The 23,280-nt window shown below is 42.1% G+C and overlaps 1 protein-coding gene across 3 annotated transcripts in view; it reads left to right on the top strand.

Annotated features, from left to right (window-relative positions):
- ARHGAP22 (Rho GTPase activating protein 22) overlaps nt 1–23,280 on the top strand; it is a 210,581-nt gene that overhangs the window by 4,820 nt on the left and 182,481 nt on the right. The gene's annotated exons all lie outside the window — the stretch shown is intronic.

Here is a 23,280-nt window from a genome sequence, read left to right as displayed (position 1 = left end):
TGGCTGGGTGGACTATGCAGGTGATGATTGGGTGGGTTGTGCAGGTGCTGGCTACATGGGCTGTGTAGGTGATGGTTGGCAGTTGCTAGTCAGATCACATGCATGACCTGATGGGCTCAGGTATGAGATGTTGCCTGAGCCCCTCCAGGACTGGTAAAGATTGGAAATTCTAGAAGCTAGTGGGTAAAATGCAGTCATGGACCTCAACCTCCACATTAAAATCACCCAAGGTGCGTTTAAAAATCCCCAGGCTCCCCCTCCAGAGATGCAGGTTTAATTGGTCTTGGATGAATCCAACATATCAGCATATTTTTAAAGTCCCAGGTGATGTAATATAATGTGCTACCAGGTTCAGGATCCAGCGGACCAAGCCCAGGGTAGGCTCAGATTCCACAGAGCCCCTTTGCTGTGGTCTGAGTAGATATTCATGGGGTGAGGAGTAAAGCTCTGTGTTCCTGAAGAACGGAGTGGGCTAGAAGCCAGGACCCCTGGGCTGGCCTCGTGCTGCAGACACTTCTCACACTGTCAACTTCCCTAGATCTCACTTTCCACAGGAGAAAATAGGGGGTGGGGGAGCAGCTGAGATTAGCCTTTAACTCTGTTCAAGCCTAATACCTAATATCTCCAGTTATTATTTTCCCTGTGCTGGGTTTATTGCATTACATGACTTGGAAGGAACAGTCACTTGCTTTTGTAGGAGGTTCCAACCATCAGATTTCTATGATGAAATAAATTCTTCCCTGGATTCATAGCATAGGTACAAATCCTTTGAGAAAGGGACAGAGGACATATTGCATGACATACCTGAACTTAATGAATTTGATTGAATTAATGTCTTTATCAAGATGAAATGTACATAACATGAAATTAACCATTTTGAAGTGTAAAAGTCAGTGGCAATTCATACACTCACAATATTGTGCAACCACCAGCTCCATTTAATTCCAAAATTTTTCCATCACCTTGTACCTATTAAGAGGTTGCTCCCTCTTCTCCACCCCAGGCAAACACTGATCTGTGTTCTGCCTCCATGGATTTTCCAATTCTGGATTTGTTATGTAAATGGACTCATGCAATATGTATCCTTTTATGAAGCCTTGTGTCTGGCTTCTTTCACTTAGTATAATTTTTCCAAGGTTCATCCACATTCATTCCTTTTGACACTGGATTAATTTGTAAATGATTACCTAACCTCGAACTCTTTGACAACTCTGTAAAAATGGACTGGCAATGCCATTTCATGATAGGCTCCAGAAAAAAAAAAAAAAAAAAAAAGTCTCCAGCACAGGGGGAGGGGGCTTCTCCTCCCCATCCTTGATCTCTCAGTTAGCACCTCTGTGTGTTTCTCTTTCTTCCCTCCACCTGCCACCTCCCAGTCTCTCTCTCTCTCTCTCTCTTTCTTTCTCTCTCTCTCTCTCTCTCTCTGTCTCCCGCCTCCCTCCCTCCCTCCCTTCCTCCCTTCTTCCCTCTGTCTTTCTCAGCTAATGGAGATTATGGAGAAACTTAAGTTTGCTTTTAACTGACATTTTCAGGGATTGAGGGCAAATGAAAGGTTCTTACGGATTAAATTGTACTGCTATGCTTCATTTCTTCACTTTGTCCACAATCTTGCCACATCGAGAACCTACCAGCACTTTCCCTCCAGCAGGAGCCGTGGTGAGCCTCTTGACCTCTCACTTGGTGAGTTCTATGCTAAAGGTCTCACCCAGCAGTGAGCAGGCACACTGTGGGCCTCAGTTCCTCCTAGGAAACTCTCCTGCCAGCAGGACCAGCTGCAGCCTCTTTTCTCTTCAGCTCCCAAGCTTCAGACCACTGGTCTGCCTGGTTGTCTCCCAGGACTGCTGGCTTCTCCCTGTCTGACCCTCCTGGCACTCCCCACCCCAAGGAGCCACTGTGCCTCAGGATCACAGTGGAGAGAAAGACAGTGGCCTCTGCCCATACCCAGCCAGAGTGTCCGAAGAGAAGGAGAAGGCAACCACTCCTGCAAGTCCCCTGAATCCAACGACTCCTGCAAGTCCCCAAATCCCTGACCTGCATGCTAACGTCAGGACCAAGGCTGGGAGCAGCCTGGTAGGGAGGTTCCTTCGACCCTCTCCCATGCCTCCCTGACTCTGTGGCTGTCCTCACCTTGGCCTTTCCCAGAGAATACTCTCTCCCCCACCGCTGGCAGGGATGTAAGGGGACTGTGAGAACCCAGGTAGGGGGGCATGACTGTGTTCTGGGAGAATAGGAGACTCAGAGAAAGGGGCACTGAAGTGGTTGGAATGGGTTAATAAAGGAGGAACGGCAGGTGGATGCTGTATTGAGAAACTTGGACTTGTTCTTGTGAGCCATAGGGAGCTATTGATGGTTATAAGCACAGGACTGATCTGATGAGAATGTTTATAGGAATAATCAATAGGAATAATCACATGGCGGCGTGGTGAGAGGTCAGCTGTCACCTGGATCTTTGCAAAGGATCCTCCCCATTGCTCTTCTTCTTCCCACCCTTGGCCCTTCCATCTCTCCATACTGCACCGAGCAAGACTCTTTGAACCTAAATCCAGTCAGCACTGTCACAACTATGGGCATCCATGTTGCTCAACACATCCACACGGATGTCCAGGCCACTTATCGCACCTCTGTGGGCTGCCTGCCCTCCCCTGGCACCCGCCTTGCCCATTGAAGGATCTCCTGCCAAGCGCCCCACACTCCCCCACCCCGCTGCCCCTGCTCTACACCAGCAGTGCCAGCCTCCCTGCTGCTCTGGTGTTTGCATGCTCTGCCCACTCTCTGGACCATTGTTCCCCAGGACAGCCGCCTGGCCTACAGACTCACCTCCTTCAGATTTTTACCCAAAGCTTTTATTAAGGCTTTCTCTGACCACCTGGGTGAGTCTGAATGGGATGAGTTACACAACCACCGGGTCACAGGTCACCTGGGTGAGTTGAGGTGTGGATCCTGCCCTGTCAATCATAGTGACTCAAAGACCCACGCTGATGCTGCCGGACCAGAGGCCCGAGAAATAGTGAGCTCATGAATGGTCTCACGTCAGCAGTTAAATCCTCAGTCTGGAAGGCACACACATCACACTCTGCTCACAACTCTCCCACGCTAATCACTGCCCCAATCACCTGCTAGGGGCCCAGGAAGAGCAGTCCCACCACGTCCTGGGGACCTGGAGGTTTTAATGACCACACTAATTGAAACCCCACCCTGCCTTCCCATACTCCTTTCCCAGTTTTTTTCTTCATAGCATTGGTTATTATCATATTCTATGTATTTTAACAGCCTTATTGATATGTAAGTTACATGCAATAAAATTCACCCATTCGAGGTTCACAGCTAAATTATTTTAACTACATTCATAGAGTTGTAAAACCATCATCACAATCCAGTTTTAGGGCATTTCCAGCACCTCAAGAAATTCCCTCAAGCCCATCTGCAACTAATCCTCCCTCCCAACCCCAGCCCAAGGAAACCATTGATCTGCTTTTTGTCTTCATAAATGTGCCTGTCCTGGGCATTTTCTATAAATGGAAGCATAAGCTATGTAGTGTGTTGCATTGGGCTTCTTTCATGTACCATAAGGTTTTGAGGGTCATTCATGTTCTCGTGTGAATCAGTGATCAGTGTGTTCCTTTGTGGCTGAGTAATACTCCCTTGTAGGGTACACATTTTGTTTCTCCACTCACCCATTGATGGACTTTTGGGTTGTTTTTGGATTGGGTTTATTATGAATGATGCTGCTATTAGCACTCCCATGCATGTGTTTCTGTGAACTCATGCTTTCATTTCTCTTCCTGGGTCATATGGTAGGTTTATGTTTAATTTTTAAGAAACTGTCAAAATGTTTTCTGAAATATCTGTACCATTTTACATTCCCATCATCTTACAATCCTACCTCACACATAAGGGTCCCAATGTTTCCACATCCTCACCAACACTTGCTATTGTTTTATTACAGTCATCCTAGTGGGTGTAAAGTGGCATTTTATTGGGGATTTGATTTGCATTTGCTTAACCATTAATGATGTTGAATGTACTTTCCTGTGCTTATTAGCCATTTGTATGTCTTTTTATTTCTTTTTTTTTTTTTTTTTTTTTTTTCTGATACTGAGTTTTGTTCTTGTCGCCCAGAGTGGAGTGCAATGGCGTGATCTTGGCTCACTGCAACCTCTGCCTCCGGGTTCAAGCAATTCTCCTGCCTCAGCCTCATGAGTAGCTGGGATTACAGGCGCCCACCACCATGCACAGCTAGTTACGGTATTTTTAGTAGAGTTGGGGTTTTACCATGTTGGCCAGGCTGGTCTCAATCTCCTGACCTCAGGTGATCCATCCCCCTCGGCCTCCCAAAGTGTTGGGATTACAAGTATAAACCACCACACCCAGCCTGTTTGTATGTCTTCTTTGGTAACATGCCTATTTAAATTTTTTGCCCATTTTTAAATCAGGTTGTCTGTCTTATTAGAGTTGTAAGAATGTTTACATGTTCTAGATACAAATCTATTATCAGATATATAATTTGCCTATATTTTCTCCTAGTCTGTGGCTTGACTTTTAATTTTCTTAATGGTGTACTTAAATTTTAAAGCGCAAAATATCTTAATTTTGTTGAAGTTCAGTTTTTCTATCTTTTCTTTTATGAATCATGCTTTTGATATGATATCTAAGAGTCCGCCTAACCTAACATCACAAACACTTTCTTCTGTGTTTGTTTCTAGAAGTTGTATAGTTTTAGCATCTACATTTAGAGCTAAGATCCATTTTGAGTTAATTTTTGTATATAGTATGAGGTAAAGTCAAAGGGTTGTTCTGTTGCTTGTTTGTTCGAAGGGTTTTAGTTGTTGTTGTTATTGCTGCTGCAGTTTTGCTTATGGATAGTCAATTGTCCCAACACCATTTGTTACAAGATTTTCCTTTCCCCACTGAATTGCCCAACCTCCTTTTTGAACTATCAACTAGCCACAAATATTGGGGTTTACTTCTGGATTCTCAATTATATTCTATTGACCTGTAGCCTATCTTTGTGCCTATACCATACTATCTTGATTACTGTAACTTTGGAGAAAATGTAAAAATAGGTAGTCTGTAACTTTATCCTTTTACAAAATTATGTTGCCTATTCTGGGCCCTTTGTGTTTTTATATAAAATTTCAAATTAGCATGCCAATTTCTCCACCCCATAAAAGGTTTCTGAGACTTTGATAGGAATCACATTGAATTTGTAGATTCATTGGAAGATAATTGCCATCCTGCAATATTGATTCTTTAACTTCATGAAGAAAGAAATGTACTTCTAATTATTTATATCTTCTTTATCTTCTCTCAGAAGTGTTTTATGCATGTCTTCACATCATTGTTAAATTTATTTCTAAATAGTTTATTCTTTTTGATACTATTGTGAATGGTGTTGTTATCTTAATTTCATTTATGGAGTTTTTGTTGCTGATGTGTGGTGTAGGTATACAATTGGTTTTTGCTATGTCCATCTTGTATCCTGAGACTTTGAAAAACTTTTTAGTTCTAGCAGTTTTTTAAATTAGTTCTTGTGATAATTTTCCAAATACAGTATCATATCCTCTGCAGATAAAGAGAGATTTCCTTCTTCCTTTCCAATCTGGCTTTAAATTTATCTCTGTCTCTCTTTCTCGCCTTCCCTCTCCTGACCCTCTTTTTCCCCTTTTTCTCTCATTGTCTATTGTACTGGATGGAATAATACAGTATATTGTTGACTAGAAGTGGAGAAAGTGGCTATCTCTGCCTTTGTCCTTATTTTAAGGAGAAAGCATTCAGTATTTTCATGGTTACATATGATATTGGTCTCTGGGTTTGTCACAGATACCCTTTAACACATTAACTAATTTCCCTTCTACTCCTAGTTTGTTGAGAGTTGTTGTTTTTTTTAAATCATGAATGGCTATTGGATTTTGCCAGATGCTTTTCTGCATCCATTAGATGCTTATATGGGTTTTGTCCTTTATTCTATTTGTATTAGTAAAATATATGGATGTATAATAGATGTACAACATTAATTGATTTTTTCAGGTGTCAAACTAATGTTGCATTCCTGGGATAAATCCCATTGAGTTATGGTGTGTAATCCTTTTTATATCTTGCAGAATTTACTTTGCCAATATTTTCTTGAGCATTTTTATATGTGTTAATGAGGGATATTAGCATTGTAGTTTTCTTTTTGTAGGAGGTCTTTGTCTAGCTTTAATATCAAGGTAATACTGGCCTCATAGAATGAGTTGGAAAGTGTTCTCCCTCATTTTCTGAAAGTTGTTGTGAAGCATTGGTGTTATATCTATTTATATGTCTCTAGCGGGAGGTAGGTGCACATGCATGTATATATATGATTATTTCTGTCTTTGTTGGCATAAAGTTGTTCATAGTATTCTTTGATAAGTCTTTTTAATTTCAGATGAGTTGATATTATGTCCCCCTTTTCATTACTGATTTTTTATTCTTGGTCAGTCCAGATAAAAGCTTTTCCATTTTATTAATCTTTTCAACAAGCTAACTTTTGGTTTCATGGATTTTCTCTAATGTTTTACTGTTTTCTAGTTCATTGATTTTTTATTTCATTTTATTTCTCTTTATTATTTCTTTTTCTGCTTGATTTAGATTTACTTTCTAATTTTTCTAGTTTCTTGACGTGAAAGCTTAGCTTATTGATTTGAGCCTTTATATTCTGATATAGGTGTTTAAAGCTATAGATTTCCTTATAGTGATTTCGCTGTATACCATAAATATTGGCATATTGTTTTTCATTTTCATTCCATTCAAAATATGTTCCAACTTCCCTTCTGATTTCCTGTGTGACATGTGGGTGATTTAGTAGTGTGTTGTTCAAATTCCAAATATTTGAGGGTTTCCAAAATTTCTTTCTGTTGTTATTTCTGATTTAATTCCAAGATAGATAATGTACTTTGTATGATTTAAATTTTTAAATTGATCAGGACTTGTTTTATGGCCTACCTTAGGTCTCTCCCAGAGAATATTCTAAATGTAGTTGAAAATAATGTATATTCTGTAGTCATTGTGAGGAGTGCCCTATGTATGTTGATTGGGTCAAATTAGTTGATACTGTTGTTCAAGACTTCTATATAGTTGCTGATATTCAGTCTAGTTGCTCTATCAATTATTGAGATTGGGATCTGGAAATCTCCAACTGTAATTAGTCCTTTGTTTCTCCTTCAATACTGTCTGTTTTTGCTTCATGCATTTTGGAGCTCTCATGTTATCTCCATACATTTATAATTGTTATAACTTCCTAATACCGTTACTGTTTTTCATTGTTAAATGTTCCTCTTTTTCAGAATGTTTCTTTTTCTTTTTCTTTTTATTTATTTATTTATTTATTGAGACAGAGTTTTGCTCTTGTTGCCAGGCTGGAGTGCAATGTCATGATCTCGGCTCCCCGCAACCTCTGCCTCCCAGTTTCAAGTGATTCTCCTGCTTCAGCCTCCCGTGTAGCTGGAACTATAGGCATGTGCCACCACACTCAGCTAATTTTGTATTTTTAGTAGAGACAGGGTTTCTCCATGTTGTTGAGGCTGGTCTCCAACTCCTGACCTCAGGTGATTCACCTGCCTCAGCCTCCCAAAGTGCTGGGATTACAGGCATGAGCCACCACACCTGGCCCAGAATGTTTCTTTTCTTAATGTCTATTTTACCATATATTAACATGACCAGTTCCAGGTGTCTTATGATTACTGTTGTGTGGCATGTATTTTTCTATTCTTTTTCTTTTAACCAGATTGTGTCTTTGAATCTATAATGTTAGACAACATACAAATGGATCTTGCCATTTTATGGAGATGGTCTTTGTATTTTGATTGAGATATTCAGATCATTCACATTTAATATAATTATTGATATGTTTGAATTTACATTTGCCATTTTATAATGTTTTCTATATGTCTTCTCTTTTTTGTTCCTGTTTTTCTTTTACCATCTTTTGTGTGAGATAGATATTTTCTAGTATACCATTTTAATTTTTCTATTTTTTACTGTATTTTTGTGTCATCTTAGTGTTTGCTATAGAGATTACAATATGCATTTTACCTTAATCTACTTCAGATTAATAATTCCAGTAAAATGTAGAAAGTTTTGCTCCAAGACAGCTCCATTTTATCCATTTTCCTTTGTGCTATTATTGTTTTGGGCTTAACATTTATAACATTTATATATGATAAGCCCAAAAATACACTGTTATAACTATGGCTTTATACATACTATGTCTTTAAAAGATGTTAAAAGGAAAAATAAATTTATGGGACCGTCAGATTAACCCACATGTTTTTCATTTATTCCTATAGATTCAAGTTACTGCATAGTAAAACTCCTCTTAGCTTAAAAAATTTCCTTCAATGTCTTATAACATAGATCAACTAGCAAGGAACGCTGTCTTTGTTTTTCTGGAAATATCTTTATTTTGCCTTCATTTTGAAGGATGTATTTTTTGATATAGAATTTTTAGTTAACAGTTTGTATTTTTCTTTCAGCACTTTGAATATGTCCTCCTACTTCTGGCCTTCACTGTTTCAGATGAGAAGGCAACTGTTAATTGTGTCAGTACTCCCTTTCATGCAACAAGACATTTTTATTTTGCTGCTTCAAGATTTTCTCTTTGACTTTCAAGAGTTTGTCCTAATGTGCTGAGGTGTAGATCTCTTTGTATTTATCCTACTTTGGATTCTTTGAGATAATTATACATGAAAATAATGGTTTTCATCAAATTTAGGAAGTTGTCAGTAATTATCTTTTTCAAATCGTTTTCCTGTCTTTTTCTTCTTTGTCTCCTTCTGTCTGGGATTTGCATTACACATATGTTGGCAGGCTTTATGTTGCTTTACAGATCTCTGAAAGTATTTTCTTTGTGCTCCAATTTTTTAAATTGTTTTGTGTTCTTCAAGTTCGCTAATTTCTATAGCTCTGTCTTTACATTCACCTGTTCTTTCTTCTCCTTCCTCAAGTCTTCTGATGAGCTCCTTCAGCAATTTTTTATTTTAGTTATTGAATGTTCAATTCAATAATTTCCGTTTGGTTTTAAACATTTTCTATCTCATTGAAATTCTCTATGTATTGATTTATTATTGTCCTATGTCCCCGTGATTCTTTAATCATGTTTCTTTAAGTTTTTTAAAAACATATTTACAGTAGCTATTTCAAAGTCTCTGCTAAATCCAAAATCTGACAATACTCAAAGAGTTAGTTTCAACTGACTTTTTTTTTTTTTTTACATATGAGTCACACTTTTCCTTTGTACTTCTCTTTTGTTTTTTTGGTTGTTAGAAATTGGGCATTTTAGATAACATATTTTAAGAACCCTGAATTCTGATTTTCTCACATGATTAATGTTGTTGTTAAATTGTTCATTTATTTAATAACTTGCCTGGCCTAAATCTGTGAAATTTGTCTCCCTCACAGAACACAGCAACTAATATCTGTTATATTTGCCTTTATTCTTGCTTGTACCTTTAAACCTGCCTTCCTAAGGGTCACTGTTGTTTCTGTGTAATTTAGTAATCAGCCAATGATGAGACAGATGTCATATACAAACCATAAGCCAGTAAACCCTCTATTTTCTGCCAACAGATCTGTGCATGGGTAGGGAAATATTCTCAAAGTTCATATATAACATTTATAACACTTATTTATATATGATAAGCCCGAAAATATGCTATTATAACTTTATATATACTATGTCTTTAAAAGATGTTAAAAGGAAAAATACATTTATCAGAACTTCTTATTAACCCACATGTTTTTCATTTATTCCTATAGATTCAGGTTACTGCATAGTGAAATTCCATTCAGCTTAATGGAATTTTAGGTTGTTTTCCAGACTGCCTTGGCTTTTACTTTTTGTTGGACCTTTCATGTCACCTCTGCACATGCCCTTGTCCTTAGAGTTGGCAAGAATGTGTGGATACTTTGAGCCATCTTTGGTCTCCACTGCACATGCATACAGTCCAAGCCAGGAATATATTTGCCCCAACTTTGACTGCAACCTCAGACTAATTGAGCATTGGTCCTCCCCATTCACTAGCTGCCAATATTGTCAGTTCTACTGACAATCATAATTGAATAAGCAACTTTGGACTACATCAGCAAAATTGCTACTCCCTATGACAATGCCCCACTCTGACAGAACCTCTGTGAGGACTGAGCTTAGAAAAGTGGGATAGGAATTGCCCTAACAAACAGTACAACAGTGCAAAGCAGACTTGTTCTGTTCTTACTCAAAGTTTAGCAGTTTTTCAAGCATAAGAGCTTTTCTGATTGTTGCATGTCTTTGGTCAATTTCCAGAGTACAGAAATGGTCGTTTTTATCAGTTTTTTCAAGCTTTATAGTTGTGTTTTGGGGAGAGAATTTGCTGGCTTCATCATTTAGCCATAGCTGGCAGTCCTGCCTTTTACTTTTTTATTTCAAGTTTCCCATACCCCCTTTCTTATTAGGATATAGGCATGATCTTGCAGGCATTATTGCCACTATCCCTTTGCTCATTATTTAAGCACCACTAGAATTAGGAAGGGAAGGGGAAGGTTAAAGTTAGAGCTCTTTTGCACAGCGCCTAGGATTATGACTGGCACATAATATATGTTTAATAGTTGTTTGTGAATAAATATTATTCATAGAATGAATAAATAGCATGAAAGTGGGACTGATGGTGGTCAGGTGACCTTCCTGAGGGCTTGAGTAAGTAAGAATATAGAGGGAAAAGGAGGTTCAAGAGATACTGGGAAGAAAAATGGACAACACTTGACAGTACTGGGCAGGGGAGTACTGTCAGTACTGGACAGTACACTCAGGTGTCTGTGGTTTCTAGCTGGGTAATGGGATGATTAGTTTTGGTGGTACAAGGTAATCCTGCAGAAGCCAGGGCCCTTCATCATTAAGCTAAACACACACACACACACACACACACACCCCTCGTCCGGGAGTTGAAGAAGTTGCCCAAGGCTTCATGGGAAGGTGGAACAATGGCAGGCCCAGCTGCTGCTTCACACTGATGAGGTGAGTCCACAATGATGAAGTGAGGCAGCAATGTGTGTCTCCCAAATCCCCCCAAGAATCTCCCTGTGGCACAGACTTATAAGAAAGATACACAAAAGGGAATCCTGGGAAGTGTAATTCAGCCTAACCAAGTTGCATTACGAAGCAGCTACAAGACCTTATTCTGCAGTTTCTATTAGGGGAAAACAATGGAAGATTGGAAGCCATTCTAAGATTCTAAGGGAATGGCTCTAGGAGGGGTAGTGGATGGGCAGAGGGAGAAGAGACCAGAGCAGGGAGAGTAACTAGTCAGGAGACTACTTAAGCAGTCCAAGGAAAGCTTATGAGAATATAGGCCAAAAGAGTGGTGGTAGAAACATAACAGAGTCTAAGAAGATGGATTGCACAAGTGGCTGGCAGCATGTGGAAAAGGGGGAGAAAGAAGGTAAGTTGAGGCCAGCCTACTGGCTTTGGCAGTGAGGAGGATGGAGACATCTTGTTGGGAGGGGAATGTAGGTGAAGGGATAGGTGAAGTGAGGATACTTTGTACCTTTTCTTATTGACCTTTCCAGCAGGTTCTCTCTTCTTTTCATCCCGTCTCACTGACCCCAGCACCATCCATTCACCCATTCATCCACCATTCATCCATCCACCCATCTACTCATCCACCATCCATCTATCCATCTATCTATCCATCTATTCACCCATTTGCCATCCATCCATTCACCCACCCATCCACCATTTATCTATCCATCTACCCATCTATCCATCCATTTACCCATTCATCCATCCATTTATACATCCACCAGTCATTCATCTACCCATCTCTTTACCATCCATCCATCTAGCCACCCATCTACTATCCATCCATCTACCTAAAAATCTACCCATTCACCCACCCATCCACCCACTCATTCACCATTCATCCATTTGCTATTCATCCGCCACTCATTCATTCACCATCCATCCATCCATCTGTATACCTGTGTCCCCTGTCAGCTGTCTCTGGACAACAGCTCTGTGAGTGACGAATGACACCTATTGCATGGCCTCACACAAGCAATAATTCAAGGATCCTTTCTACCCCGTGTCCCCCACCTCAACACAATAGTTGGAGCCTATCTCCATCTGCAGCTTCAGAACTGTGGATGCCCAGGACAGTAAACTCTCAGTGGCGTTTATCTAAAGGCTGGTTGGCTTCTGGGGAGATCAGCTTCTCAGAGACTGGCCTGGCAGGGATAGGATAGCAGCAATGTGTATGCAGGCAGCTTTTCTGATTATCCCAACAACCCACTCTGGCCCTTCACACTGGAGCTCTCAGAATAAAGCTGAAGTCCTGGCTATCACGAGGAAGCCTCTCAGACTCCAGCCCTCCCTGATATGTCTTCTGCCCACCCCAGTGTACTATTCCAACTTGTTACCTTTTACTTTCATATCCTGATTCTACAAGTGGCTCTGCTTCCTGGACCCTTTGTCCTGTCCCTTCTGACTTCCCTCCCAGCACTCTGGGTTTTGCATGCCAGTCAACGTCTGGGCTTTGCCTGCCCACTTCGTGGCCTCTTTGTGGTTACTTCAAGTGAGAACTCCTCGCTGGTCTCCCACTGTCCTACCAGTGATGACTACAGCAATGGGTCTTGAGCTGATACTGTTTGCCAGCAGTCATGGCTCTAAAGCTTGGACACACATAACACGTGTAGAGATATAGCCCCTTCTTTCTAGGAGATCTTGGTCCGCAAAAGGGCAGGGCTGTGGTGCAGGGGATATAAGAAGCAGCCAGAAACAGGAGGATCCTGATGCAACCCAGGGGTTCAAGGCAGGGTCCCAGAGCAGGGAGAATCCCTGTTGGCTCTTGGAGCCTGGGCAGGAGCAACCCAATGGGCAGACTCAAGCAGACATTCCTGGAAGAGGACCAGGGCCATGCCACAAGCTCTAAGGGCTCCATCCTGCTCACCCCAGTCTTCTTGCACAAGCACCAAGCATGGGACACAGGCACACAGACAGCATGGATGCAGGGCTGGGCTGGAAATACCCAGACACCCTGAATGTCTCCTTTATGCAGTGTCCCCGTAGCTAACATGCCTTTATCAACAGCCACTGGAGAAATACTGAAGCTGTGCAGGGCAGAGGAAGAGGGAGCAGCCGTGTTATTAACCCCTTAGCCCCCATGCCTCTCCAGGATGCTCACCTGCACCTGACAGCACAGGACCCCTGAGAAATGAGTCTGAAGATAGAGATTTTCCTTCTTCTTTCTTTAATAAAAAGAGATAGAGTAAGGACCTGATGCTACCACCAGACTAAAAATAATAATAAATAACAGCATTGAGATCACCTTGCATAGTTTACAACTCTCTTCAATATCCACAAGGGTGATGTCATTTAATTCCTGTAGACAGCTTGCAAGATATTAATGTTTCCATTTTACAGAGGAGAAAACTGAAGTTCAAAAGTGCAGTCCTTCCATCCTGCTTCCCCAGCCAGGAAGTGGTTTAAGTTTATGTTGTCCAATAGCAGAGCCTAAGACAAGGGCTTGGGTGCAGGTGGTTTATTTGGGAGGTGATGCCAGGAAGCAGGACTGATGGGGCAAAGCATGACACCAGGAAAGAGGGGAGGCCAGTGTGAGGGGCATAATGAAGGTTGCTGCTGTCCCAAGACTCACTTCCACAGGGACTCTGGGAAGAGTGCAGACTCACCTGCCATGAGCCTGGAAGGTGAGAGGGTAGGGCTTACCCAGCCCCCTTTCTCCCTTGGCTGAGGGCCACCCCAGGGATGTGGACACCCAGCCCTTCTGGACTGCATTTGTTTGTCCAGGGCTCCAAGGTCCCTGTGGCTTCAGAGAAAGCCCAGGCCTGAGAGCCTGGAGTGGGAAGCCATCAGTGGGCTCACCCAAGAGGGGATGTTTCACCACAGCCGTGGCTGAACTTAGAGCTGGCCAAGGGACTGGGACAAGTTACGGGGCACCCAAAGCTGTGCTGCAAGTTATGACCTAAACCCTAGGCATTTTTCTCTTGCCAACCTTGGAGGAGTATGAAACTAGTCATGCCCGCGGAGACAGGGAGTTGGGATCCAGGGAAACACCAGGCCCAGTGCGGAAGTGGGGGTGGGGGCAACAAGAGACAGAGAGGCCCAGAAACAAGGTGAAGTGCTTCATTCATGATGGACCCAGAAGGAGTCCTGCCTCCAAGAGCCTCCCATGGGTGCTGGAATTCCCTTGTTCACACTGAGGAAGAGGGAGGGCAGGTACATGAGTCTGCTTGGGCTGCCATGACAAAGTACCTCGGGCCACGGGGCTTTCAAAACACACATGTATTTCTCCCCATTTTGGAGGCTGGAAGTCTAAGATCAATGTGTCAGCAAGCTTCTTTCTCCTCTCTCCTTGGCTTGTAAATATCACCTTCTCCCTCTGTTTTCACACAGTCAGTGTCTGTGTCCTTATCTCCTCTGCTTATAAGAACTCCAGTCATATTGGACTAGGGCCCACCCCAATGGCCTCATTTTAACTTAATCACTCATTTTAACTTTGATCTTTAAAGGCCCTATCTCCAAATACAGCCACTTTCTGTATGGGGCAGTGGGGGTTAGGCTTCAGCATGCACTGAGGTGGGGGGACATGATTCAGCCCTCTTGCTTTCCTGGGCTCAGAACTGTCAGCCCTGAGAAGCAAAGGAGAGTCTATTCCAAGGAATAGGCTGGGCAGAGCCTCAGAGAGTGTCTAGACAGATGCTCTGCCAGCCACACTGCCCTCCAGGGAGCCAAGCGGAAGCCCAGGCTCACCCACCCCCAGCCACAGAACCAAATAAGGGCTGAGTCAGCGGCTCTTCTTAGAGACCCAGTTTCCTACAATGTTTTCTGTTTCTGCATATCTGGGAGAAATGATTTGACTCTAGGAATGGTTGTGAAATGGGCAAACCACAGTGCAGGCTCACCACCCCCTGCACCCAGCAGCTTATCCTGTCCTATGGCCCAGCTCTGTGAGGGCAGAGAACTTTTCCCTGTTGGCTAGATCAGGAAGTGGAAGATCTGAAGTTTACTGACTTGCCAAAGGCTCACAGCTAGTTAGTGGCAGACAGGACTTAACCCAGATCTGAGCTGACCCACCTTTAGTGCTCATTCATAGCAGAACCTCTGCTTTTAGGGACACTGATGGCAGCTTTTGGCTGCTGCCATCAAATCCGCCACACAAATCTGAATGTACCCATTCAGCTACCCATGATACTACTGAGCTACTGGTGCAAACTGGCTTCTCTCAACAGGTGAGCTGGCTGGCAGGTAACGCCTCCTATCAGTTACCATAGAAACAAGCATGGGAGGAAGCAGCATCCTGGTGGCCAGGAAGAAGATGAGGGAGAACATAGGGCATAGATTCCCATGGTGTCAACTCTGACACCTGCCCTGGAGACTTCCAGGAGTCAGGGCATCCTGCAGCCAGCTTGGCCCAGTGTTGAGTTGGGAAAGGCTCTCCCTCCTCCCATGCCAGTCCTCTGCTCCCTCCTCCTCTTAGCCCTGTGGAATGACCCTGTCCCTATTAATGTGCCCATCTCCTTCTGCAGATGGATATAAACAGAGATTTTCTTGTGGAAAGTCCACAGGGAAAGCCAGCCCTCCCTCCCTGCTGCTGGCATCATTTTCCCACAAAATGTAAAAACAGTCTAGAGAAAGCCAGGCCAGGGTGTGGATCCAGGTTCTACCATCTGCTTACTCTGTGCCCTTACTCAAGTGATATAATCTCTCTGCTTCAGTTCCTCGTTGTAAAAGTGAGACCACAATAGGCCATATCTCACAATACTGTAATAAGGATTACATGTCTAATTAAAAGCAGAGAGTTCAAGGAAAGGCACAGGGTAAACCCTGAATAAGAGGTAACTCCCTTCCAGACAAACAATCAGATGCCACTGTTAATCTCTGGCTGAGAATTGTTTCCTTTGGGAATTTTTTGAAAACCAAGTCGTATGATGGAGACTGGACACAGGGACCCTGTATTTGAAGCTTTCTCCCACTTTTACTTCTCTAGCATGCAGTCAGTGCAAACCTCAGACCTGGGAGTCTCAGAAGAAGGTAGACTATCTGCAGAAACAAGAGCTGACTGGGGCCATTAAAGGTGGACAGGCCTGGGAAATGATCTCAAAAGTTTCCTAAGGGTTGATAATTTATGCAGTCACCCAGCAAACATGAGTTGTGCCAGGCACTGCTCTAGGCACTAGAATACAGCAGGCAACACAATTGGCAAAAACCCTTACCTTCTGGAGCTCATGCTCATATCATCCAATGGAAAGGCCTGAGGGAACTGTCCACTGATGTGTTCCATGTGGGTCACGGGCCTCTGGCAGGTGACTCAGGATCTTCCAGGGGTAGATGAAGGAAAAGAATAGTCAGCATTGTGCAGCAGTAATGAAAATGGAAAGACTCTGGCTTCTGGTTTCATCTTTGACATGTGAAAACTTAGACATTTTCACTCTCATTCTTACAACAAGGAAAAAGCTGAGCAAACTTAAAATCAATGATTTAGCTCTGGCATCTGGAGACACAGCAAATATTAAAGACAGCATAGTTCCTAGCCAGGGTGGTTTTGGGAACACCCCCCAATTTGCAATTGGTGTCAGAAGTGAGGCTGGTCTTGTGAAGGACTGTGTGCCCTCTAAACCTGGAGTTGGCCAACTCTAGGCAGTGACAGACAACAAACCACCAACCTAAGTAGGATAAAAACAAAAAATGTATACATTTTAGGCATATCACATTCAAAATGCAGAAAACAAAAGAGAAAATCTTGAAAGAAGCTAGGGGTATGGGGACCACCTTTCCTTTAGAGGAACAAGGCTAGGAATTACATTAGACTTCACAACAGAAGCCACGCAAGCAAGGAGAGAGTGAAGTGAAATATTTCAACTGTTGAAATAAAAATATGTTGAATAGTTCGTGTATTAAAAGTTGCAATAAAACTCCCCACCAATATAGGATTGCATACCCACTGAAATTTTCCTTCAAAAGTGAAGGTTAATAGAAAGGAATGAAATAATGTCTTTTGCAGCAACTTGGATGGAGCTGGAGGCCATTATTCTAAGTGAAGTAACTCAGGAATGGAAAAGCAAATATCATATGTTCTCACTTGTAAGTGAGAGCTAAGTTATGAGGACGCAAAGGCATAAGAATTATATAATGGACTCTGAGGCTTCATGGGGAAGGTTGGGAGGAGTCTGAGGGACAAAAGAGTACATATTGGGTACAATGTACACTGCTCGAGTGACAGGTGCACTAAAATCTCAGAATTCATCGCTATAGAATTCATCCATGTAACCGAAACCACCTGTACCCCAAAACTATTGAAATAGAAAAATAATTTTCATTGTAAAAAAAAGGTGAGACTAAATACTTTCCCAGACAAACAAAAGCCAAGGGTATTCATTGCTTGTCCTTCAAGAAAAGTTAAAAGAGAGAAAGAAAATGATGGGTGAGAAACTCAGATCTACATAAAGAAAGAGCATCAGAGAAGGAATAAATGAAAGTAAAACAAAGTCTTCATTTTTCTCATTCTTAATTGATCTAATAGGTAACTGTTTGTCCAAGTAACAATAGCAACAATGTGTTGGGTGATTATAACAGGTAGATAACCAAAGTGAATGTCAGTAATATTATAAGGAACAGGAGGGAGGAACTGGCAATACTGATAAAAGGAACCTGTACTATTTTTTAAGCAGTAGTGTTATTTAAGAGTGGACTCAGATTAGCTGTAAATATATATTGCAAAATCTAGAGTAACAAGAAAATATTTTTTAAGAAGTATAATTGATATCCCAAGGAGAAATATATCATTTTAATTGGCTTGTAACTATTAAAGAAGTTAAATAAATAACAATTTTCCAACAAAGTAAGCACTAGTTCTCAAGAGGTTTGACTGGTGTATTCTACCAAACACTTAAGGAAGAAATTAGATAAATTCTCCACAGTATCTTCCAGAATATAAAAGTGGAGGGAACACTTTCTAACTCATTCTGTCAGGCTAACAGCACCCTAACACCCAAACCAGATAAAGACAAGAAAGAAAAGCTACATCAGTATCTTTTATGAATATAGATGTAAAAGTCCTTAGTGAAATATTGGCAAATTGAATCCAATAATGTATAAAAAGAATTATATACCACAACCAAGTGGAGTTTATTCCAGATATGGAAGACTGATTGAACACTCAAAAAACTATCATGTGGTAGTTAATATGTGATAAACAATGTGATAACCCACCACATCAACAGGCTAAAGAGGAAAAATCATACGATCATATGAATTGATGCAGAAAAAACATTTGACAAAATCTAACACTCATTCATGATAAAAACTTTCAGCAAACTAGAAATAGAGGGAACTTCCTCAACTTGATAAAGAACATCCACAAAAACCGTACAGCAAAATTTATACTTAATTGTGAGAAACCAGATGTTCTCCCTCTATGTTTAGAACAAGGCAAGATGTCCCCTTTCACCACTCTTATTCAACATTGTACTGGAAGTCCTAGCAAATGCAGTAAGACAAGAGAAGGAAACCATATATATACAGAATGCAGGAAGAAATAAAATTGCCTTTTTTCACAGAAGGCAGGATTGTCTATGCAGAAAATTCCACAAAATTGATGGAAAAAAAAAGTTTTACAACTTGTAAGTGATTATAGCAAGTCGCAGGATATAAGGTTAATATCCAAAATCAATGCCTTTTTTATACCAACAATGAACAGCTGGAATTTGAAAATAAAAGCATGATACCATTTACAATAGCATAAAAATGAAATACCTATAAATCTAACAAAATATGTACATGATCTCTATGCAGAAAAGTATAAAACTCTGATTAATGAAATCTAAGAAAATCGAAATAAATGGAGAGACGTTCCACCTTCATGGATTGGAAGATTCAATATTGTTAAGATGTCACTTTTGGGCTGGCACGGTGGCTCACGCCTGTAATCCTAATATTTTGGGAGGCCGAGGCAGGTGGATCACAAGGTCAAGAGATCGAGACCATCCTGGCCAACATAGTGAAACCCCATCTCTATTAAAAATATAAAAATTAGCTGAGTGTGGTGGCAGGCACCTGTAGTCCCAGCTGCTCAGGAGGCTGAGGCAGGAGAATTACTTGAACCTGGGAGGCGGAGGTTGCAGTGAGCTGAGATTGCGCCACTGCACTCCAGCCTAGTGACAGAGCAAGACTCCATCAAAAAAAAAAAAAAAAAAAAAAAAAATTAACTTCTTTCTAACTTGGTATATAGACTCAGTACAATCCCAATCAAACTCCTAGCAAGCTATTTTGTGCTTTTCCATACACAAGCAATGAACAATTGAAACTTGAAATCAATTTTTTTCAATCTGTCATTTAAAATAGCACCAAAAGAATGAAATATTTACTTATAAAACTAACAAAACAGGCATAGGATCTATTGCAGAAAACCACAAAACATTGATGGAAAAAAAATCAGAGATTGAAATAGAGAGCTATTCTGTGTTTGTGGATTGGAAGACTCCATATTATTTAAATGTCAATTATTCCCAAATTGATCTATATAGATTCAGTGAATTCTCAATCAAAATCCTAGCAAGCATTGGCACACTGATTCTAAAATTTATATGGAAAGGCAAAAAATCTAGAATAACCAACACAAAAATGAAGGAATCACACAGCCTAAATTCAAGACTTACACTAAAATTACAGTAAACAAAACAGAGTGATATGAGCAAAAGGATAGACACATGAAAGAATGGAATCAAATAGAGAAACAAGAATAGACCCACACAAATGTAACTGACTGACCTTTGATAAGAAGTCAAGGTAATTCAATGGAGAAAGGATAAGCCTTACACCTTTTACAAAAATCAACTAAAAATGGATGGTAGACCTAAATACAAATATACAAAATACGAAGTTTCTAGAAGAAAACAGGAGAATATCTAGATGACTTTGTGATTGACACCCATGGAGAGGGTAGGAAGCAGGAGTGAGCAAAAGGTGAAATCAGACTGCAATGCAGGCACACCAGCAGCCTCAGTGGACTCCATACTTAACTCTGAGGGTCAGCTGGGCTTTCCAGGCTGTCCTAAGTTGGGGCAAGAAGGCCAGGCCTCTATACCCCCAAAATGACCAGCCAGTGGTGGTGGCTGGCCCTAGTAAGGGAGTATGTCTCTGAGAAATTCCCAGTGGAGGCAAAGGCTGAAAGGGCTGGGTGTTAGCTGCTGGGAGCTAGTCCTGGGCCATCTGGGTAGCACAACAGAGCCCATTCCAGGTATCTCTAGATTTTTACTGTTACACGTAATGCTGTGAGTACACCTTTCCCTGCAAGATAAACTCCAAGGAGCAGACACATGGATCAGGGGTGTGCACTGTGTTCCTCCCTTAGTCACAGCCATGGCCACCACTGCATCTTGAGGGTGGTGGCCTCTCTCAGCTCGGACTCCCCAGGTTGGTGGATGGGAAGGCAAGCTTTGCTCCCCTTACTGCAAGATATGTCACTGTGGCCCCATGTCCTATCTGCACCAAATTTGATGACTCCAAGGGGCCACCTGGGGAATGGGAAAAGGTTTACATCCATTTTGTGATGAAATCCTATTGCTTTAATATACTTTGACTATATTGTCAAGGGCATGACTCAATAACTTTCAAAAAGTTAATATGCTTTAAATTTGCTAACAGGAGTCATCAGACGGAATCAAATGCCTTGAAAGCAGACTTCTGGACCTATGGAGTGGTTTGGGGCCTCGAGGTGGTAGGGTAGAGCCAAAGCCAACAGAACAGGCAGTCAACTCCATCATGCAAGTACCATATGGTGGACATCTGTGCCCACATCCTTGCTATGGAAACAGACAGGGGCCACCTGGTGTTACTCAACCCAGCAGGCTTAGCCATCTGCTAGCCAGTGACCTTGCACACACTGGCTCTGAGTCTCACTTTTCTCTTAAAACAAGAATTAACAAGACATCTTTGGGTGGCCATGTGTGTGAATCAAGATATTGGGGCCTGGGGCGTGGTAGATGCTCAGCAAATGGTAACTGCTAAAACAAGGACTGTAACACCTGTACTAATGGTAGATCTGCCACCGGGCACAGCATGCTCCTGGCCACATCAGGGCTGGTTCTGAGACTGCGTGAGTGCAGAACTGGAAGGCAGGGCCGTCTCGAACAGAGGGTGGCCAGTCAGGCACCCTGAGGACTCCCAAGATAGACTCACTCACCCACTGCAAGGAAGAGAAGGAGGCCAGATGTCTGTCCCTATGATGCCAGCTTGGCCATTGCCCTCCTTTCTTTGAGTCCCAGAGCACTGCATTAATACGTTTTACTTGGGACTGATTCTTCAAGCAACTCTTGTGCAGGTTAAGGAACCAAAGTATAGACAGTAACTTTCTACAAATGACAAAGATGCCTCTTCCTCTGGGCTGAGCCAGCCTCACACCAGACCCCGTAGCGTGTCCAGTAGAGCACCTGGTGGCCTGAATGAAGTGCCCACGTACCTCAGCCAGCCACACCGGAGGCCGGGCCCAAAGTGCCCCTCACCCAGGGCCCTTTACAATGCATGCCTCACATTATCAGTTGGGATCTTTCATAATGCCCTTGGAATGTCAGAGGAGACTGAACTTCGAAAAACTTGACCAGAGGCCGGGCGCGGTGGCTCAAGCCTGTAATCCCAGTACTTTGGGAGGCCGAGACGGGCGGATCACGAGGTCTGGAGATCGAGACCATCCTGGCTACCACGGTGAAACCCCGTCTCTACTAAAAAATACAAAAAACTAGCCGGGCGAGGTGGCGGGCGCCTGTAGTCCCAGCTACTTGGGAGGCTGAGGCAGGAGAATGGCGTGAACCCGGGAGGCGGAGCTTGCAGTGAGCCGAGATCAGGCCACTGCACTCCAGCCTGGGCGACAGAGCGAGACTCCACCTCAAAAAAAAAAAAAAAAAAAAAACTTGACCAGAGGAGCAAGATGCTGTGGGCATGAGCCCAAGCTTCCCAGTGACCTTCCCTGGGCAACCCTGTGTCGCCACTCAGCATGGAGCACTAGCTCTCTCCCAAACCCTGTCCTGGCTGCTAGCCCAGATGGGAATGAGACAGGCCCTGCCCGCCATGCCTTGGACCTAGAGTGAGGACAGACATCCTCGGACACCTGTCTTGCCCTCTCTGATTCTCCAATACCAGCTGGGTGTCCAACAGTTCAATTCAATTCAATTCAATTCAATTCAATTCAAGTCTGACATTAGCCCTCCAAAGCTAGTGCTGAATACTCTTTATTTCTTAACTGAATTTAATTCTTAACTGAATACTCTTTATTCCTTTCTCTTGCCTGATTGCCCTAGCTAGAACTTCCAACACTATGCTGAATAGGAGTGGTGAGAGAGGGCATCCCTGTCTTGTGCCAGTTTTCAAAGGGAATGCTTCCAGTTTTTGCCCATTCAGTATGATATTAGCTGTGGGTTTGTCATAAATAGCTCTTATTATTTTGAGATACGTTCCATCAATACTGAATTTATTGGGAGCTTTTAGCATGAAGGCTGTTGAATTTTGTCAAAGGCCTTTTCTGCATCTATTGAGATAATCATGTGATTTTTGTCTTTGGTTCTGTTTATATGCTGGATTATGTTTATTGATTTGTGTATGTTGAACCAGCCTTGCATCCCAGGGATGAAGCCTACTTGATTATGGTGGATAAGCTTTTTGATGTGCTGCTGGATTCGGTTTGCCAGTCTTTTATTGAGGATTTTTGCATCAATGTTCATCAGGGATATTGGTCTAAAATTCTCTTTTTTTGTTGTGTCTCTGCCAGGCTTTGGTATCAGGATGATGTTGGCCTCATAAAATGAGTTAGGGAGGATTCCCTCTTTTTCTATTGATTGGAATAGTTTCAGAAGGAATGGTAGCAGATCCTCCTTGTACCTCCAGTAGAATTCGGCTGTGAATCCATCTGGTCGTGGACTTTTTTTGGTTGGTAGGCTATTAATTATTGCCTCAATTTCAGAGCCTGCTATTGGTCTATTCAGGGATTCAACTTCTTCCTGGTTTAGTCTTGGGGTAGTGTAAGTGTCCAGGAATTTATCCATTTATTCTAGGTTTTCTAGTTTATTTACATAGAGATGTTTATAGTATTCTCTGATGGTAGTTTGTATTTCTGTGGGGTCGGTGGTGATATCCCCTTTATCATTTTTTATTGCATCTATTTGCTTCTTCTCTCTTTTCTTCTTTATTAGTCTTGCTAGCGGTCTGTCAATTTTGTTGATCTTTTCATAAAACCACCTCCTGGATTCATTGATTTTTTGGAGGGTTTTTTGTGTCTCTATCTC

The sequence above is a fragment of the Piliocolobus tephrosceles genome, chromosome 9, assembly GCF_002776525.5.
Source record: "Piliocolobus tephrosceles isolate RC106 chromosome 9, ASM277652v3, whole genome shotgun sequence".
Classification (NCBI taxonomy): Eukaryota; Metazoa; Chordata; class Mammalia; order Primates; family Cercopithecidae; genus Piliocolobus; species Piliocolobus tephrosceles.
Note: the sequence above shows the minus strand (reverse complement) of the source record. Positions and strands in the feature narration are given on the sequence as shown.